The 21,172-nt window shown below is 46.2% G+C and overlaps 1 long non-coding RNA gene across 1 annotated transcript; it reads left to right on the plus strand.

The window, feature by feature from the left end:
- The first annotated feature begins 9,078 nt into the window (after window positions 1–9,078).
- Window positions 9,079–21,027, plus strand: LOC115947988. Its single transcript, XR_004081842.1, has 3 exons — window positions 9,079–9,089; window positions 19,970–20,146; window positions 20,993–21,027. It is a non-coding gene; the product is annotated as an uncharacterized LOC115947988 (long non-coding RNA).
- Window positions 21,028–21,172: the final 145 nt, after the last annotated feature.

Genomic DNA, 21,172 nt, shown 5'->3' on the forward strand with positions numbered 1-21,172 from the left:
TGACTGTCTTCTCCACACACTATTTTCACTTGGGATTGGAGATATTTGCTGCTGTCAAGCCCAGAGCAGCCAGGGACTCCTCTGAGGAGCTCTGCTCATTGCAGAGATGGGAGCTGCTGACATACTCAAATAATGGAAATTCTCAAAGTATTTTCCCCCCTGCCCTTTCTACACCAGATTGCCAACAAATGCCCTGCATTCCTAGGTTAGTTGTGAGGAGTGGGCAATGTTCAGCTTTTATTCTCATGCTTTTGAAAACTGCATTGGAACAGACCCTACGAAAGGATTTGTACAGGCTCCATTTCATTCTCTGAGGCTCCAATGCCAAGTTCAGACCCAGGGCTGGGCTGAACTCTGCTTAAGGAGTGGGGATCAGGCTTCCACTGCCAGTCCATCTCCCATTTGGCCCTACACCTCTGGAAAAGGGGAGGAAGCATCTTGAAAGGAAACAACACAATAACATCTTCCCACTGATCTGCCATTAACCTCTGTGTGGGCTTAAAGCAATATTGCACAAGAACAAAAATCAGCAGATACTCTTCCAAAGGCAGTCAAAAACTGTTCTTTATCTGCTCAGATCTTTGCTGCCTGGGGCTATCTGAGTCATTCTTCTCACTAAAGTCTGAGGATGATTTCCTTTCTCTTACTGTGAAAAGTTTACACTTAGAAGACTCATGCATGAAGGACCAAAAGACATTTGGTTTGGCTGCACAGTAAAAGAGTTTAGTGTCTTCATTGCTTCATTACTTTATCCTGGTTGCCACAGATCAGCTTTCTCACGGCTGCTGCTGCTAAAATCTGTGCTGGGGCTCCGTGCACTGACACATGCTGCAAAATGTGCAGTTTGCATCAATTGTTTCCTGTGCTGCATGGAGAAACAAAAAAATCTTTTCTCCAATTCATGTTACTAAGTTTGTACCAGGTGGATGTTTGTCTGTATTTTCCTATTTTAGAGACTTTGAAAACTTTTCACAGGGCAAGAGGAAGCATCAGGGATGCAAGAAGAAGAGATGAGGATTAAGTGCTTGGGGAACACAGTTAGAGGCACAACAAAATAAAGCTCCAAGAGGAGAGGAATGGAGCAATGGGTCCCTTTTCCTGAGCCAGCTGAGGTGCATCCCTCTGCCAGCCTGGTGCATTGGCTCCTCTCCTGCTCTGAAATAGGCTTAGCTGTTTCAAATATGTGTGGTTTGTGGGGGTTAAGTGTTGTATTAAGACAGGGTTTGTAGAGAAAGATAAAACCTTTAACAGATAGAGATGGTCAGGGAAATAAAATTGCATTTAAAACTTCCTGTAGATTTACTTCCCATAACATCTAGCTTGCCTTCCTTGATAACCTTTGTTTCTCCTTAATTTTTTTTTTCCTTTTTTATTTTCAAACTTAAAAATGGTTGATTTTAGATTTTATTGATGGGAGAATTTAGATTTTATTGATAGGAGGTTTAGATTTTATTGATGAGAGAATTGTACAGAGGCTTTTGCTTTCACTTATGTTTGCAATGGAAATAAGTGTATTGGAACTTCCTTACTGGAGGTGCTAAAACTTTTATGGATTGCTTACTTAGTGAGAACTGAAAAATAATAACAATTCCATTAAAACTAATGGAAAAATAATAACAATTCCATTAAAACTAATGAAAAAATAGTAATTCCATTAAAACATGTCCCTCAACATGTCCATTTGTAAAATAGACCCCTTTTTTGGGGGAGTGAAACTTCTCACTGGAAAACTTTTAGTCTGTCTTGATTTTTGCCTTTTCTACATTTAGGTTCCATTTCTTTTCCCCATCAAATCATTTGCCTTTGCCTGTGCCCCCTTGCTTCCCAACTGCCTCACTCTAATGGGAAATAAATCTCCCAGCTCTGTTCTATTCCTTACCATCCCATAGTCTTCTGCTCTCACTGAATCACTGGGATGATACAGCTCCATTTATAAAACACTAAAAGTATCATTCATATTTTTCCCAGAATCCCTTTTGACTGGTGTCAGATACAGAAACAGTAAGAAAATAAACCTCAAGGATCAAAAAGAAAATCCTTGTGGCTCTAAGTGCAGTAAGGATGAGATCCTTTTCCAGTAAAGAGGGATGATCTGGCTTCCCTCCCCTCTGCAGCCATTTCTCACTGGGCAAGCCAGTCTTGGGAGTGTAGGATGGGACGGAGGGTGTTTCTTCTGTGGGCAGTGGGAAAGGCTGAGAGAGGTTGGATCCTGGAGAAAAAAAGGCTCTGGGGTGACCTTATTGTGGCCCTTTGGTACCTGAGGGGGCTGGGGGAGGGCTTCTGTCCGGGGCATGGAGTGACAGGACAAGGGGGAGTAGCTTCAAACTGGAAGAGAGTAGGTTTAGATGGGATGTTAGGAAGAAATGTTTCCCTGTGAGGGTGGGCAGGCCCTGGCACAGGGTGCCCAGAGCAGCTGTGGCTGCCCCTGGATCCCTGGCAGTGCCCAAGGCCAGGCTGGACAGGGCTTGGAGCAACCTGGGACAGAGGAAGGTGTCCCTGACCATGGCAGAGGTGGAACAAGATGCTCTTGAGGTCCTCCCAACCCAAGGCACTCTGTGATTCTCTGAGCCAGACCTCATTTCAGTGCTCAGCACAGCCTTGGGGAGTCAGGGCAGTGTCAGCACCCAAAGGCTGGTGAGGGATCCTCTCTCTAAGGAAAAACATCACAACTTCTGGAGTTATCTCTCAGCAGCACCAATTCCCACAGCCTCACAGTGGATCTGGTTCATTTTCATCTGCCCTGAGCCCATTTGCCTGCTCCCAGAGGCCACGCTGGCAACATGGGGAACAAAATGCAAAGGAAAAGGGGGAAAAGCATTCGATTCCTGTCAGGTAGAGGGAAATTTGGGTTTCCTCCTGCTCTCTCGTGCCTCCAGGAGGACACACTGGACATGGAAGGTGACCTTCTGTCTCCTCCCTGCCCATCGGAGCTGGGAGTGACTGTGTGACACATGTGATGACAGACAGACAGACACCAGTGTGAGCAAAGTGGGCTTGAACTCGCTGAGGAGGAAATGGTTGCAAGGTGTGCACAGGCTGGGCTGCACCAGGGAGAGCACAGAGCACAGGCAAACGTTTGTGTCATTTGCAAACACCACTGCAAGGGGACACCGGAACAGATGACCTTTTTGAACTCTAAAGGTTAATGCAGAGAACATAAAATAATGCTCTGTGTTCGACTTTTGAAGACTGTTCTCATTTGGGGGAGTTTGGATGAAATCAGATTAATCACTACAACCTGTATTTTTCTTTTCTTTCTTTTTCTTTTCTTTTCTTTCATCGCCTCATTTTATTTTATTTTAAAGTTGATTTCTTGCTTGCTATTTGTTTTTTCCTCACAGGAAGTTCCTGATTTTTTTATATTCACCAGAATTTTAGTTAGTGTATATGCTGAGACTTCATGGTATGACTGGAAATTAGTGAGCATGGATATGGAAGCACCTTAATGCTGTAAAAACTTTATAAGAATAAAACCCTAATCAAAATGTAAAAAATATGTAAAAAAAACCCAAAACCAGATGTAACAGATGTAAAAAAAAAAAAAAAAAAGGAAAAAAGAAAAAGTAATTTTAAATGCAGGAAGTTTGAAAGCATATCCTTGCCTGTCCAAATAGCACTTTCAGGTTGATCTGCAGGAAAGGCCATAATAACTCATTAACTCATCACTATTTAATGAAGAACTGTGTGTTCTGGCCACATCCATCACTGCCACTCTGCTCTGAACAAACTCCCTGAAGATGCACAGCCCTGAACCCTGCTGAGCTCTGCTTTCAGGCCAATGGCAGCTTCCTTCCCAGCACCTTATTTTAAGGCATGAAGAATATTTTGGAATTAAAAGAGCACCATACTCATGGCCTCTCTCCCAACCACAGCACCACCATGCCTCTGCATCCTTTGATTAGACAGACACTCAGAATCCAGATGCCAGCTCTGTCCTTGGGGTTTGGGGCAGAATACTGGAAATCCACCACTCATCTGTAGCAAGTTTGGCAAACAAGGTAATGGCCTGCCAGTCCTGAGGGTTTCATTAGTCTGTGTCTGATCCTGCCTGTCTCCCTGGAAGTGGCTGCATGCCAGCACCATCCATCTCTCTCTGTCCTCTGGGCTGCAGAGTCCTGGTTTTTAATGGACACAGCCTGAGCAGGCTCAGCAGGAGCCTGGTGGAAGGGGGAAAGCTGAACCTCTGAACATGCTGAAGGATGGATGAGCATTAGGCAGCCTCACAAATTATTGTCATTCTAAGGTCAGAGGATGTAAGGGTGTGCTGTCACCATGACAGATTGAGAGATCATGTGCTCTGTGTTTAATCCCAAAGTATTCCTTACATCTTAAAATAAGAAGCCTGGAAGGCTCCCCACCAGCTCCATTTTGACACATTCCAGTAGAGCTTTGCTGTTTGAGCTGGGGGTGATGTATGATAATTTTGTCAACATTTTGCTACCAAAACTGCTGCCCTATAGTCATAATGTTTTTGTCTGTTTGTGCACATGGTTGAAGAGTTAAATTTGTAATTAGTTGCTTGCCTGTTAGCCCTTGCTGAACTTCCCTTCCTGTTTTGTCTTTTATGGAAAGGGGATTTATTTTTCTAACATGCAGCATCTCTCATTCATTTGGGTTTCTGCTCCTAGACATTTACCTTGTTTACCTCTAAGCTGATACAGCCCACCCTGGCTGGAGTAAACTGTGCCACATCAGCAGAGCTGTTGGGCTACTGAAGCAAGACTCTGTTTGCCATCATTTGTCCTTTTCTGGAGCCAGGTTCTTGCCTGAGGTTTGTGCATTTGATGCCCTGTGGGGTCTGGGCTAGGACAGAGGAATGGTTTTAAATGGTTTGTGATTTCTGTGGCAGCTGGAAATAGCCTATGGAAAATGGTGTCAGGACAATATCCTGTAGTTTAATTAACTTCTGCCTTCTCAAACTCCAAATTGCATTTAAACCCAAACTAACAGCTCATCCAAGCAGTAGACAGCCTTTTATTTCTCTTCCTTCCACCCCTTCCTCTCCCAACTTCATCTCACTTCATCCTCTCTCCCACCTGCTTTCCCTGCATTTGGCTTTCAGCTGTTCCAGGCCATGATGAGCCACCTCACATTCCTGTCAGCAGTTTCAAAGGATTTATTGAATGTCAGTAGGACTTTGGGACATTTCTTTTTTTCTGAAAATATCTTTGTTTGAGTAGGAGTCCTGTTGTGACATTTTCAAAAGGATCTGTGTGGTGCAGGAGCTCAGATCCCAAGGAACAGCTGTACAGAGGGGCACCTTCATCCCTTGTGTGTTATTTAAAATCCCTGCCTGTTGTTCTGGTGCAATCCACGCAGAGGATGAAACCTCTGTATACAAGGATTTGCATTTCTCTTCTGTAGTCCAAACCAGAAAATGATCTGTTTATGGGGACAGTGAGTTTGCTGTGCTTGTGGTTGTTGGATGAGTTTTCTGTTGGATTGGATTTGTAGTTAGATGAGAAATATTCAGGAGACAGAGTTTTGTGGTGGAATAAAACTGCTTTTCCATCTGATCAGGAGATCTACATGGCTGCTTTCAGGTTGTACCTTTCCTCCCCAGAAAAAACAAAACTTTGAAGCAGATTCTAAAAGCCACAGATTCCTCTCCAGAGCTGCCACAGACCAAGCTGTAGACTGTGGGATTTGTGACTGTGAAGCTTCTCTGGAACTGCTGCATGAGCCCCTCCTGCACTGAGGAGCCAGGGAGAGGGTTGCTGTGATGTCTGAACAGGTGGAGCAGAGGACGGTTAAAAACCAGCCAGTTATGGGAAATCTGAGTCATGAAAACCATTGGATAAATTTAAATACATTATTCTAACTTGGAGGAGGAGACCATCTGGGTAAGTTGAAGGATGTGTGTCTTGCTGAGGGAAGAGTTATTTCGAATGACAAAAGAACTGTCCTGAGCTGGAAAAATCTGCCAGGCCCAAGATTAAAAACCAGCTTAGAGTGACACTGATTTAATGTTTGCATGTCAGGAATCTAGTAAAGGGCCATCATATTAAAATATTTTTTAAATACCTTTGCTGGTATTTGCCAGTTATATAAAGCAGGAAAGCCTGGAAATTTCATCAGAACTTTATATTATAATGTTCCTTTTAGAGATTTGAACTCCAAATTCCATGATGGCTCTGCTTTGAACAAAAAAGCTGGGACCAAAATGGGAAGATCTCCCTGCAGCCAGGTTGCAGTGGGCTCAGGCAGGTTTTTAACTAGTTTTTGAGAGTTAAGGCTCTGGTTTGCCACCTGGCTCATCCCTGAAGGTCAGGGTTAATGGTTGGGCAGCCAGGTGTCTCCTGATGGACATCCCCCATCTGCCACAGGACACAGAGCTCCCAGCCTGGGGTTCTGGCTCTCCCTCCTGGCACTGGCCTCAATAACATGGACCTGCTGTGCCAGCACTAATCTCAGGTAGACACCAATCCAATTCTATTAATTTCCCCAAAGAGCAGGTGCTCATGGCAGGATCCCTCCTGGAAGGCAGCTGAGGAGAGGAGAAGGAGAGAGGGGCTGTGCTGGTTGTCCCAGTTTGGAGTGGGAAGTGGGGTGAGTGTGAGCACTGAGCTATGATTGAGATTGAGGAAATGACGATGGCATGAGGCAAACAAGCTGAAATCAATGACTGAATGCCTCTGGCTGTGTTGATGGACTGATCAGCCATAAAGTTGTAATAAAAGCACTCTCTGCCATGTTCTCCTGTCATCATCTTGGGGAATGGCCTGCACAGCTCGCTGGTGCCACCACTCCTGGGGACCCAGGGACAGCTACAGCCCCCACTGATCTGACTCTGCAGAGACTGCCAAGGACAGCAGAGTGGATCCAGGCCTGGTGCCCTGGCAGAACAGGATTTGCAAAAAAATCCATGCAGGTACTGCTGCAAAGGCCCATGGGACCTTTCTCCACCCCTGCTTTAGGCAGACTTGGTAATTCTGAGTTTTACTATATTTTTTACAAGCACAGATCTCAAAACCCTATGGTACAGACTCATCATTACCACCTTACAGATGGGGTTGCTGAAGCAGAAAGATGGGAAATGACTTCCCTGGAACCATTAACTGGGTAAATGACAGGGCTAAAAATAGAGACCAGATCCCCAACCTTTCATACAACCTACTGCCATTCCCGTCTCAGAGGAAAGATGCCAAGGCAGTTGGTTAAAGTAGGTAACAGCTCTTTAACTAATACAGGCCTGACTGTCCTGGGTAAGATGCTTTTATGAGATGCTGCACCAAGATCAGTAAGCCAGCACGTTTTTGGAGAAAAAATGGTTGACAGAAAGGCCGGTGAGCCACATATGGCTGCAGTGCATGTCAATCACACCAGGCTAATGCATTCAGAAGTTCCAAATGCCTTTTAAAGCTAATGGTCTGTGCACTAATAGCTCCTGGCCCTGGCATCCAGGCTAGCAGCTGGTGCCCCTAATTGGTAGCCCCGAGGTTGAGCACGTGGGCAGAGGACTGGATTGCAGGAGCAGGGAATGGATTAGGAACCCTGCCTTGCTAATTCCATCCTTCAGCATGGTCTTTAATCAAGATGAAAAGTCAAGAGACCGCGAGGGGTAACAAACAACAGCTTTGCCCGATTAGCAGTGTCCAGCTCACCCAGAGCTGACAGGCACTGCCTGGAACAGCCCTGCCAGGAGCAGCTTGTGCAACTGCCTGAGCTGCAGCTGTTCCCCTTGCCCGTGCTGTATGCTGGACAAAGCTGCAAATAGCACCAGGAACAATACTGGCCTGTCTCTGGCCTTTTTGGGGATGCAGCCTATCTGAAGAGTAGATATCAAGTTGTGTAAAAGCATCCAAGGACCTCCAGCTAAGCCCAGCAGAAACAAACTGTCTGACATGGGCTGGTAGCACCTACCAGTGGCAGCACCAGCATCTCTGCTTTTCTCCTGCTGGTCTCTCCCCTGGGGGTGTGGAGGAGCTTTGCCTTGTAAGGCAGGGCCATGGCAGAAAGAGCAAGAGCACTGGAATGGCCAAGGAAGGTTGCCAGGGAGCTGGAGCCCTTCAAGGAGATTCCAGGCATTGCTGAAGGGAGGGTGGAATGATCCAGGCCACAGCAGGAGGCTGGTTTGGAAGGAGATGTGTTACTTGAGCTGTGCAGAGCAGCGGGTACCACCTGTTTCCTCCATGGCAGGAGGGTACAAGCCATCCTCTGATGGCCACTTTTAACCCAGTAATTAAAGTTTTGGTGTTCCCGCTGAAGCTTAACCTGGAATTCACCCATTTGAACACCCTCCATCTCTGTCCCCTCCAGAGCCGGGGTGGCTCAGACACAAAGTCCCTGCAGCTCCTGAGGATCTCCTGCTGATGCTCTGCAGATGATCTAGGACCCACTCCAGTCTCCTGAATAAATTGGGATAATTTGAGATGGATAATCTTTTGGGGAGACTCTCCCTGCCTTGCTGACTGAGGGTTTGTAGCTCCCTGATTTTGTCAGATCTCAGAACTCTTATTTTCTTCCCAGTAACTTCCACTGAGTGGTTCCAGATGATGCAGTGGAGACCAGAATGTCACAGTGAGATGCGGAAAGAGATCACCAGCTCCAAGCACACTCATCGTTAACCTTCCCACTGTTCTCCAGAAATATCCTTTCCCTCCATGCTTGTGACTGAGTCTGAACCTTGCTCCAGATGGCAGTGGGCTGAGGAGATGAAATTTTCCTGCAGTCAGAGCTCAGAGATGCACAAAAGAGGGAAATTGTGAAATTGCAATGACAGGGCTGTTTGGGTAGCTTGTGATGTTCTGGCTTTAGAGAAATCCATGCCTAATGTGCCTGCATGGCAAGGTAAACTAAAGACCGTATAATTCTATTTCAGCTTAACATAACAGGAAGAAGCCCATGTCTCCTGGACTCCTGGCTTGTCTGCAAGCATTAGGGCTGTTTGCTACATGTGCTGCTCAGGCACTCCATGTTAAAGAGCTTAGGATAAAGTATTCCTGGGATTTGGTGGCTACAGAGCTTAAAGGCTTGGCTCTGCCAGACTCACACTTCCTTTGGAGGATGAGGCACAATGGGACCATTCAGGGTTCATGGAGGAGAAGGACCTGGCACACCTCATCTTTCCTCCTCGCTCCCCCGCTGCTGTAGAGATTTTGCTGCTTATTTTTTCTGGTTGTTGCAAGGCTGGGCTGGGGGTGAGGGCTGGTTCCAGGAGCTGTGAATGAAGTTTGTGCAGTGGTGGGATAAGGATCTGTGGTTTGGAGTGCTGGGGCGAGCTGCTCATCCTAGACAAGGCACTCACGAGTGGATGGTGCCTCGCAGAGCTGGAGGCTCAGCAGGGAGTGAGGAAAGCACCTTCCAGCACTGTGAGGTGTGGAGCTGCATCTCTCTGTGTCACAGTCTGAGTATCCATGGGGAAGGCTGAACTCCTTGGAGCTGGTGGACTGTGGGCTGTGCCCGGTTTACAGGGGTTTTTGGATGAGGGAAGAGATGAGGAACTGACTCCATGTTTTAGAAGGCTTGATTTATTATTTTATGATGTATATTACATTAAAACTATACTAAAAGAATAGAAGAAAGGATTTCATCAGAAGGCTAGCTAAGAATAGAATAGCCAAGAATCATAACAAAAGCTTGTGTCTGGGACAGAGAGTCCAAGCCAGCTGACTGTGATTGGCCATTAATTAGAAACAACCAACATGAGCCAATCACAGATCCACCTGTTGCATTCCACAGCAGCAGACAACCATTGTTTACATTTTGTTCTTGAAGCCTCTCAGCTTCTCAGGAGGAAAAATCTTAAAGAAATTATTTTCCATAGAAGATATCTGCAACAGTAGGCGTATCTTGAACTTTGTCTCCACTTTTCCTCTCTTTGTTTCCCCTTCTACTTCACTTCTGTTGGCATTTATCACTGAATTTTCTCTCCCCACCTTCCTGTTTTGTTCTCCTGATCTTAACAGTTCTAATCCAAGCCTGGAACATTAAGGAGTGTTTGAACTTGGCAAATATTTTCTCTTCTTTTCATGGGACTTAAAATGTTAGCTGAGTATTAATCCAGCACCATGAATGGCAGTGTGTTGAGGTTAGATCATTGTATATTAAACATGCAAAGAGATTCTTTTCACAAAAGCTGCCTCATCTTTCACTGTATATTAATAATGCAGGGAGTTCTAGATCATCTGTCCCTGTCGCTGCTGCTGCATTTTGATACACTCACGTGCAATAGCTGTTGGAGAGCAAAATACAAACAAAGGATAAAGGATGTTTCCAGACCTTTCCCCTTCTCCCCAGCAGTAAATTTTAGAGATTCTGTACAGGCAACCAAGACTGTCCTGGCAGCAATATTTTGGTAATGTCCAAGTGTGGGCTCTGGACATGACCTGGCATGGGGTGAGTGCTGCTCTGAAAGGTTATATTGGTGCAGACCTCGATGCTCCCCTGAATCACTTACAGCATCCTCTCCCCTGCCAAACAGTGAAACCTAATTCCCACTGACATCTCTGATCTCTGTCACACCTCTGCAGGGCTTGAGCATCCATCACTGAGCACAGTCCTGCCTGGAGAACTGCAGAGCTCTGGAAAGGAGCCTGCAGGGAGCTGGGCAGTTTATTTAGTTCACCTCTGACCCTGAGGCTCCAGTGGGCTTCCACAGGATGGTGTACATTTTTGAATACTGACTTTGTGAAGTGATGTGTGTCTCTCAAATAACAACAAGTTTTGTTGAAAAGGTGGGAGGGAGCTGCACTGCTGAGCTCCTAAAGTGGGCAGAGGCTGCACAGATGGGGTGGGCTGCCAGCCTACAGCTCCCAGCTGCTGCTGGTTCCTCCCCAGGGAGGGTCTCTGCTGTCTCCACACAGTGACAGGAGGAACCTGGGCTCTCTCCCCATGCACTGCAAGATATTTTTCTTCAGGGAATTCAGCTCCCCACATCAGGATACCTGCAGGAGGCAGAACTGAAGTTAGAAGGACCCCTTTGTACCATCATCTGTGCAAACAGGGCTGGCCTTGGTGTGGAAATGAAGGGTCCCAGGTCTGCCCTGCCTGTGTGGGCAAACACTGAAGTGCTCCAGCTTCCCATGCTCCAAAAGCCACAGTGCAGCACTGCTGTTATCCCGAACCCTGCAGTGATCCACACTCCTCCTTTAGCCTCTGGTGCATTCCCAGAGGTGGCACTGGTGCCAGGATCTCAGTTCAGGGATGGGTTTTCCCTTGCTGGGTGCCCAGCTGGAGCTGTGCCCTGCTTGGGGCAAGCACGAGGAGATTTGTGTCCTATGGGGCAGCTCCTGGGAGAGGTGGCATTGCTGGGGAAAGGCCCAGCACCCCCTGGCACAGTCACTGTCAGGACCCAGGACATTCCTCTGACTGTCCTGGAGGAACTTGAGACCCTGGCAGGGGGCTCAGAGACCTTGGCACGGAGTCACAGACACCTGTGCCTTTGATTTTAACCCATGGAAACAATTACCAACTTTGTGTGAGGAGTTACAAGCCACAGGAGTTTGGGTAGAATGATAGTGAATTTGTCACAGGGTGAAGAAGTAGAATTTTGGGGTTTTAGAATGGGGGTTCAGGAGGCAAGATGGTGGAATCTGGGCATGTCCTGTCCTTCTTCTCCTTGGCCTCCATCTTCTGCTGTGATGGTGGCACTTCTGGATTGGTTTAGGGTAGAGACAAACTGTCTAACATAGGTGATAGGTATTGGAAAATTATTGTAAATAAAGTACATGTAGTTTTTAGTATAAAAAGCCAACACCACCCCAAGGGCAGGGGCTGTGCCACAGCCCGACCTGCTGGACAGATCTCAGCAGGTCAGAGAAAGAATGTGACAGATAAGAGAAAATAAACAACCTTGAAAAACAGAGCTGAGGAATCTCAACTTCTTCTTCGGTTGCGGGGCTGGGAAAAAAAAGACTTTTTAATACCTTGGGAGCCATTTCAGCAACAGCAAAACTGAGAAGTCACAGCCAAACCCCAGGGACAGCGTGGCTGGGACTGAGGGTGACTTTCTGCAGGGAAGCCCTGTGGGACTCTCTGGAGCAACAAGGACAAGGACTGAGCCTCCCAGAGCTCTGGCAGGCACGGGTACATTGCAGCCCCAGAGTGATGTCATTAATGAGACATCCTGCTTTATGTAATGATGTGTTTTGTGTGACTCACCCTAATGAACAGAAAACAATCCAATGGGCCTCCTAATGGAACTCCTGGTCTTTATGTCCCAGAGCTTGCTAGGAATTATTTAAGACACCTGGAGGGATTTGTGAGTAATGAAATCTTTGCTGATTCTGTCTCACCTCAGATGGCCTCAAAGGTCTGGTGAGCAGCTTTGGTTCTGTTTCAGTCTCACCCATCACCTGCAGAGCTGCCAGCTTGAAAATGTCTCTGTGTTCTTGTCCTCTGCTCTCACTTAGCTCTTGGCTATGTTTCCTTTGCCCTCCCCCAGCTTAAAAAATAAGATTTACCTTTCAATGTCACAGGTCTGCCTTGGGTGGGCTGAATCTGGGTCTGTCAGAAAGGAAGAGGATCTTATTCAGGGAAATGTGTCTGAGGTGTGCCTAAACACTGTTCAGTATTCAAACTCTTGGGTTTCACAGCCCCTCTCCTTTGCAGGTGAGGTCCTAATAAAATCTGTAAAAAAGCCAGGGTGTGGGTCAGTCCCATCCATCAGCAAGCTCAAGGTGGGAAAAGTGGGTGGGAAGTATGAGCTACCAAACAGATTTTATGACCAATTGCAAACCAGGATTTCTATTTGGTGCTTGTGCTACAATATGAACATTTTTGGAAGGTAAAAAAGGGATGAATAGAGGAGAAAGCACAGAACTTTGTGGCTTTGATATTCAAAGAAATGAGCAGATTAAGCATCTTCATAAGGGAGGAAGCTGGCCACCACTTTAATGGTAGGGGGTTTTGTTTAGTTGTTATTTTTTATTTTTTCTTTTTATTATTAAAAAAATAACCAACCAACCCTCCCCCCAAAAAAATCACATTCACATTTTCACCCTTTGCCTTGAGGTTACATTGCCCTTCTGGAATCTGAGGCTGTGTGAAGACATTCTGCAGCCTTGGAACAAAGAGCCTGAAGGGAACGTTGGGAAGATTAAAGATTGCTTCCAGAGCATGGATGTGAGCAGACAGCCAGGATTTCCCAGAGCTAGGAGCTGGTGCAGAGCTTTGGTGCTTTGCAGCAGCTCAGAATGTGCCACTGCCAGTGGCCAAAGGGAGTAAAACCAAACATCTGCCATCCGTGCCTTTGGAGCAGAGAGGGGAAATCCTCCTTATTCCAGAGATGAGAAGCTGATTAAAAGCACTTCGTGCCCTGCTTTTACTGACATGAGAAAGGCACAGATGTCAGGGTAGAGCTTCTATTTTTAGGAGCCTGGCCAAGATTACACCAGAGCAAAGGAGAGGGAAGCAGCCTCTGATGCAGGAAATGAGTTTAGAGGGTTTTGTGGGGGCCAGACTGAAGGGAGGGGTGTTACAGTGCTGCCATGGGTGGGATGCTGCCACAAACCCCTTGAGTTCTTGGCCTTTTCTCTCTTTTGGTGCACATTGCCCTAATCCCTAAATATCTAACCTGTCAAATGCTCAAAAAAAGCAGTTCAGGGGAAAACTTTGAAACACCTGTTCTTACAAAGCAGTGGCTGTTGCAAGTGGGCAAGTTAAGCAGGTGTGGTGGGATATTTTGATCCTTTTTCCCTGAGTAGGAGGATTTAATAACTCTTTAAAAACAGAACCAATGTTAGTTTTAAGCTCAAAAATTCAAATAGCTTGGAATTTTTCTAAAGCCATCAGAGGCCAGATCTTTAAGGTCCAAGCCTTTGTCTCACATTTAATGCCACAGAGGAGATTTTAGAACAGGAACCAAGGGGGTGTGAATTGTCAGAGTGGGTGGTGGGGGCATATCCTGGATGATGGCGTGGCCTTTGGCAGTGGTTATGTCTCACTATTAGGTAAAGCCTGAAGTATTTTTAATTCCAGCAGATGTCAAATCAGGGAGGGTGGTAAAAGCTGCTATTGCATCTCAGCTTTCCTGGTGCTCCTGAGTCAGGGCTGGCAAGGCTTGAAGGAATGACTCCTGCAAATACCAGGCCTTAGTGGATTTAATCAGACATCCTCCCATGAATACCTTCTCACTCCTCCTCTTGTTAAAAAAAAAAACCAAAAAAACCTTAAGAACATTATTCTATCTTTGCATGCACCATTAAAAAGAACACAAATAATCATGTTAACAAGATTTATATTTATTCCTGGTATAAATTTCCTCACTAGAGAAGTTTGTCTTAATCTCTTCAACAGACTGCAAAGGCTTTGTCCAGCAGATTGATGTGCTTTGTGAATTACCAGGTCTTAGTCAGAGGATGACTTGGCTCTGTTTCCCTGAGAGCAATAGAAACATATGGCATATGATGTGAAGAAAATTTTATAAAGGAACCTGAAGTCTCTAAGAACACCATGATTGCTAATTCTTCCCAAGATGCAAAGTTTAAAAAACAATTAGATGGAGGCACAAACTGTGCTGGCAAATCCAATTCCGTGTGCACAGTTTTGTCTCAGCAATTGCAAATTGGACGGTGAGTTGAATTCTCCCCTGTGGAAAAGGAGAAAGCACAAAGGCTCCTGCCCCTCTACAATCCTGCTTGTCTCCGTGGTGCTCACAGAGGCCTCGTTAATGAGGTATTTAAACGTGTTGCAATCATCCTGCAGCCCAGGAGAGCAGGCTCATTTTGCAGCACAAACTGGAGCCCAGGAGCTGTGTTAACACTTCCCTGGGCTTGGCTGGCCTGGGAGCTGCAGCCTGCAGCATCCCAAAGCCCAGCCCTTATGGGCAGGCTGTGCTGCAAACCCCATCTGCTGCCTGCAAAGCAACCAGGGCCCCTTGGAAGGATCCTCTGAGAGCCTCGGGCGGTTTTATCTCACCTTCCCCATCACCAGGTGACTCTTGCAGAGCTGGCAGGTGGGGACAGGCTCAGCCCCCATGCTTTCACCTAGGCAGAGAGAAATGTGTTCTGGCTGCAGGCTCTTACTCTTTCTCCATAACTATTTTTATCCTCATTTTATGGCTCTAAGTAGCAAGGAGTAACATAAAATAACTTTACCATAACTGAGAATAAGGTTCCAGAGATCCCAAGAAGTCTGTTAGCAAACTCACTGACGTGTGGTAATTAGAGGTGCTTAAGTGTTTGTGTACGTGGATAATGCAGTTTCTGTAAAAATATAATCTTCCATGAAATATAGAATATTTTAAATCAAATCAACGCATAGACTTTTCTCTTTCATCCAGAAGATTTAAATGAAACTTATCATTCCAGTCTAGTGGATCCAGATCAAACTATCTTGGCATGTTAAGCCAAATCAAAACATGTCATTTTCAGTGAATTCAATATCTCTTTGTGTTTGCCAGAGCTGGTTCAGTTCCTGCAGGAGATATAGGTCGGATGTTCTGTGATGTCCCTCTGCTGCCTGACAGTGTGGTGGCTCCTGTCCCTCCCTGGGCTTGGTCCTGCCAGGCAGGACAGAGGGACAGGCAGGTGTTCCTCTGAGCTCAGCTCTGCTAGGTGAGTGAGTGAGTGAGGCCTCAGGAGGAGCCCAGCTGCTCAGCAAAGCTAAACTTCTTGATTGATGCAGGTGGAAATGGTTCTAAACAAAATGCATTCAGGTAATCAGATTTCCTGATGGATGGGAGCTCCGCTTTGCAATATTCTCTAACCACTCTTGCCTGTGACTCACACTTGATTTGCTTTTTCTTTAGGCAGAATTCTCTCTGTGCTACACCTTGCTGTGCTCTGGGCTGAACCAGACCAGGAGAGACCTCTTAGAAACCTCCCTTTTTTTTTTTTTTTTTGCAAATCTTGAAACATTTTCAGATTCGGCCACATCTGAACTCCTTTCTTCCCTTCATCTCCTAATTTGCAAAGCTTCTCAGGTGCTTCTGTAGCTGGGGGCTTGCACAGGTATTTGAAACCCCACCATTTACACCCCCACTGATAATAGGGGTGTAACAGACCCAGAATGGACAGTCTGTGTGCATCCTATACACTGACAGGCACATCTACCTCTAAGCCACCTTCTTTAAGTGAGCCAAAGCCTTTGGATCTCCGGGAATTTACATAAATATAAATTTGAAGCTTACTGCAAATTAATTAAGTTGACTGAGTCCACTTAATTAGGCTTTTCCTACAGATGTTTGTAAACACTGGTTGTGCTCAAATGAAATGTCAATTGACTCTAACCCAAGCCTTGCCCCCAGTGAGCAGCAAAGCTCCAAGGGCTGCCCACAGCTCCTGATTTTGTGCCCCAAACTGCAGCATTAAAGCTGTGAAGGATTGGGGTGGTTGACAAACACTCAGAGTTTGCCTGAGTAAATGAGTAATGCTGATTTTCTCTCCCAGGCCCACTGGGGTGCTGAGTGTGATTAAAGGCAAGTCAGGAAGGACTGCATGCTATTAATTCTATCGAGGAAATCTCCTGCTTTATTCATGTATATGGCTTTTTCTAGGGGGAGAGGAAATAGAAAAGCACCTTTGGTTGTGCTGTAACATCTGTGAGTGCAGCTGGCTCTTTTTATCTGTGTTCCACTTATTATGTGCAATTTGGATGTTTTCTTCTCCAAACTCAGATTAAAAAAAGAAGAAACTTGCAATGCTTGTTATTACCAGGGCAAATCCCTCTCTCCTCTGGCAGAGAGAGGAATGGCCACGCTCCTGTTCAGCCTGGGCTGCAATGTCTGCTGTTATTTCTCAGCCTGCACATAATCAGGTAATTTCATGTAATTCCTACACTTTCAATCAAGTCTGGTGAGCAGATGGCAGGACTCAAGCCCATAGATTTTGTGTATTAACACAGCCTGATTCCAGACCCAGAGGCAGCAGAGTCCCTGTGCTCAGGGCAGAGCTCAGCTCCCCTTCTGCCTCTGCAGGGTGGGCTGGGGCTTGAGAGGCTCCAGGCTGGGATAGGGTAACCCACCAGCAGCCTCACCTGGGTGGAGATGAGATTAAACACCTTCCCTGCTTGTAAATGGCTGAAACCATCTCTTGCTGGTGAGGACATACTGGGAATGAGAGCAGAGATGTCTGGGGTTTGTATGAGCTTTGTTCTGCCTTGATTCATAAGTTTTACCAAGAAATGTGATGGTCCATGTCTTATTTCTCTTATTTCTCCTGACTCTAATAAGTAGCAGCACTCCCCTTCCACACTGAAGGGGATGCAAAGCTTAACCCACAAATGACCGTGAAGAGGTTTGATGAAGAACAGAGAGGAAATGTGAAATGTTTGGTTTTGACCAAGATTTGAGCATCCCTTTCCAGACAGCTGGTCCAAAATAACATTTTGCTGTTACAACAGAGGAAGCCTTGTGTGTGCTGGAGGAACGCAGAGCAGCTCCTCCTGGGAAGTGCAGCTCCACCAGCCTCCTTTGGGAAGCACAGCCTGGCATATTTGCTGCTCCAAAGCTGGGCTTTAAAAGCTCAAAACACAGAATGATTCCTTTCAGCCTCACCTGGCTGCTGCCTGAGCCCTCCCATTTGCCCCTGGGTTCTCCCAAAGAAACAATCTGAGAGTTACCTGGAAGAAAGAAAACCTGAATATATCACTGTTGCACAAACATTAGTGACACCCCAGGAATATTTCACCATGCATGAGATTAATGCACAGTATGCGGGAATTTTCTTTCCCTCTTCCCATTTGCTTGAGAATTTCTCTTTTTGATGCTGTGGCAGCTGGGGAAATGCAGCCACTGCTGTTTCTGGGGAGTGGGACAGCAGGACCAGGGGCCTCTGAGCATTGCAGGGCTGCCATGGAGGCAGAAGAATTTTTGAGGCAATCCCTTGGGATGTGGTGAGACTCATCCTCCTCCCCAAGCTGAGCTGCCCATTGCTTTGGGGGAGCTGTGCTGAGGCACTTTGTCCCAAGCATGGACGGGTCAATAATTGATGCTTTCTGCTCAGTTAGGACTGACAGGGACATAGAAGGTCTCCTGGCCCTGCACAGGTGTGCATTGCTCTGGCATGAGCAGAGCTGATAAAAGAGAGGACACAGACGTACACAGGTGTATCTGGGGTGCTTGGGTGCTGTGATGCCTTTTGTATGGACACTCTGCTGTTCTCTGCACTCATGGCCTCTAAGCTTGGGAGCTTGGTGGGCAAAACTTAACCCAACTGTTGGAAACATTGCCCAGGGAGAGTGTCTTGGTTTGGAAAGACAGGAATCTGCTAAGGAAGGCAGAAGCCTCCCCTGAAATGGAGAATGTAAACCCTCCCCACCCCTCCGAATTGCTATAAATTTTAAATTAAGGGGCCCTCAGGTAAAAAATATGGGAGCAGGAATAACAATTCTTTAATAGGGAAGGAAAAAAATTTAAAAGGATAAAATAAACAATGCAGTACAGTAGAACAACACTGCCAGAGTCAGAACCCAACCTGACACCCTGTGGGTCAGGTGCTGGCAGCAGTCCCATTGGAATTGTGGCTCAGCCCTCCTGCAGTGTCAGGGGTGGTTCTGCTGGAGCAAGGGGGTCCTGTAGAGAAGGATGTGTTCTTCCTCTGAAGATCCAGTGGAAGAAGAGGCAGCTGCTGTTCCTCTGGGGAATCCAGTGGAGAAGCCATGCTGGTGTCTCAGAACCCCTGGATTATATCTGGGTAGCAATGCTTGGCTCCTCCCTCTGGGCTCACATCTCCCAATGGGATGCTGTAGTTCTTATCAGCCATGCAGGGACATTCAATAGCTGTTATCAGCAGGTGTCCCCTCCCGAGGGAGGAATGATTGTGGTCACTCAGAGAGAGAGATAAGGCAAACTGCCCACTTGACAAAGATAATCTGCCATACAGCTGGTGATAGAAAACATCTTGCATGGCAATCTTCAACAGAGAGGGAGACTTTTGTCTGGTGGGAAAAATGTCAGAATCCAGGAGGGAGACAAGCATGTTTCTCTGCAGCTTTTGTGCTCACATTGGTACAGGTGATCCTCCTGCTGCCTGGTGCCTGTGGCTGCTACCCTGACATGTGTGGTGGAGGATTGGCAGCAAGCAGAGTGCTCCATTAACCCGTTGCTTCTCCCTCCCTCCTGCAGCTGTGCAGATGGGAGATCCACTCCCAGCTGTGACAGGCATTGTCTCCCTGTGCAGGTTCCTCAGGTGCAACATGGACTCAAGCTTGTCTGAGCCTTGATGATAAGCTCTCCTTGTTAAAAGCCATTATATTTGCTACTAGCTGAGGATAATTCTGACTGACTACAGCAGTTCTCCTCTGCATGTAATTTAATTCATATTCATCATAAAGCAATGAAAAATAAATTGTGTGTGTGGTTTTTTTCCCCCTCATAAAGCAAGGCATGCTGCTGGCTCTGCCTTCCCTCTAATCTTCCCCTCTGCAACCTATTGTAATAGAATTCATGGGAACAGAACAGCTAAAATAGATTGTGAGGTTTTGACCCACCTAGCAGAAAGTGAGTTTATTTCAATGCCAAGGAGGAATTGATTAATTCAGTTGGCTTCAAGGGAAGGCTAAAATCTTGGCTTAAGATTCCTCAGTACCAAAGAAAGGTGCTGGCTTGGTTGTAGGCTGACTTAGGTGGTGTGGCAGAGGACCTGTGCCTCAGGTTCTGGTGGGAGTTACCAAATACACTACAAATCCATCAGTCTGAGTCTAAACTCTTAAAGAATTAGTGTTTCTGTGAAAGTTTATTTGTTATTCTGTGGCTGTCTGCTGTCCCTGGGGCAGTGACATGAGCCTGGTGCAGCAGAGGGGAACTGGTGTGGGGCTGCAGGGATCAAAATCTGAGGGCACTGCTGTGCCAGCTGCTCACTCCTGTGCCTCATCCTGCCCTGCAGCTGCTGGCTGCCATCATGTTGGTCTACTGCAGAGAAGTCCTCAAGGCAGATATCAAAATATCCTCCCTAAATTCTTTCAGAAACCTTTTAGTCTGGGCATCTGACAAATGGCAGGTTTTTGGTGGGAAGCCGGTCAGCCGAGCCCATCATCTCCCCCCTCCATCCATGTTTACCTTTTCCTTTTATTTTCCTGTCTTTGATAGGATCCAGAAGCTGGGAGCTGATGGTGCCTGTGAGCAGAGCTGCTGCTGAGGCCTGTCAGAAATGCTCTGACAGGAAAAAAGCACAAGGTTTTCTGCAGCCCCTGGCTTGCTGCCAGCTGTGGGATCGCTGCCTCGCAGGCAGAGCAGACCAGACAGTCCTAATGCACCAGAAAATTAGTGAGTTTTGTTCAACAAAGGGTCTAAATGTCTCTCTAGTTAATTAATAATTTCATTATGGTGAAATCATTTATTACATTTTAATACTGAAAAGTGTTGCATCTGCAGCTCGTGGAATGAACATTAGGAGAAGAAATAAGGGGGAACTTGTTGCTGATGGATTCTGGGAGTTGTGTGAGTGAGCAGCAGAGCAAGAGATGTTGGGGCCATGAAGATTCCTCTCTGATCAGCCCAAATGATGGAACCTGACCAAGAAATGGGATGAGGAGGGCTGATACACAACTGTGCTCCAAGACAATACAAGCAACACCCTCCTCTGGGGACCTTTGCACTGGGTAGTTTGCTCTGGTAGCTGTGTCATATCTGAGGGAAGACATGAGGCTGTGAGGAAATAACAACTGTCTGCAACTGTTAAAGTAATTCATCTGTCTCCTGCCCTTTGAGGGAAGTCAAGAATTAAAACCTGGAAAAGGGAAAATTGGTGCATGATGCAGTAACTCTGCTGGGCATTTGACAATCTTTAGAAACTAGAAGCCTATTTTTGATGGCTGTTCCTTGGAGTATCATATTAGACATAAATACTCCATGTTTCCACCCTTACAGTTCTGATATTTTTTGTAGCTCAGTAAACATTTGCTGCTGGAGATAGGAGTTGTCACATGAGATCAGAGAAGCAGCTTCCTTAGGTCAGAACATTTTTCAGGCCAACAGAGACAGTTCAGATGCCACCAGGTATAACCCAGAGAATCAAATTAAATTAAGTGTATTTGCGATATGAGTATGATCCCATGGATCCCACTGTGAGCATCTTTTAATTTTCTGACAATATTCCTCTTTTCTCCTTAGAAATTGGGCACTACCAGCACTGCCAGGACCCAAAGTGTGACCAAGTAGGAAATCCAAGTTGAATCGATGACTGAGCTGGAAAAAGAAGCAGGAATCCAGCTCCTCCAGAGCATTGCAGGAGAGGGAATTACCACAAAATCCTGTTTGGACTGTGGCTCTCTGAAGTTTATTGTTCAGGAG

This window comes from Geospiza fortis, unplaced genomic scaffold (assembly GCF_000277835.1).
Source record: "Geospiza fortis unplaced genomic scaffold, GeoFor_1.0 scaffold188, whole genome shotgun sequence".
Lineage (NCBI taxonomy): Eukaryota > Metazoa > Chordata > Aves > Passeriformes > Thraupidae > Geospiza > Geospiza fortis.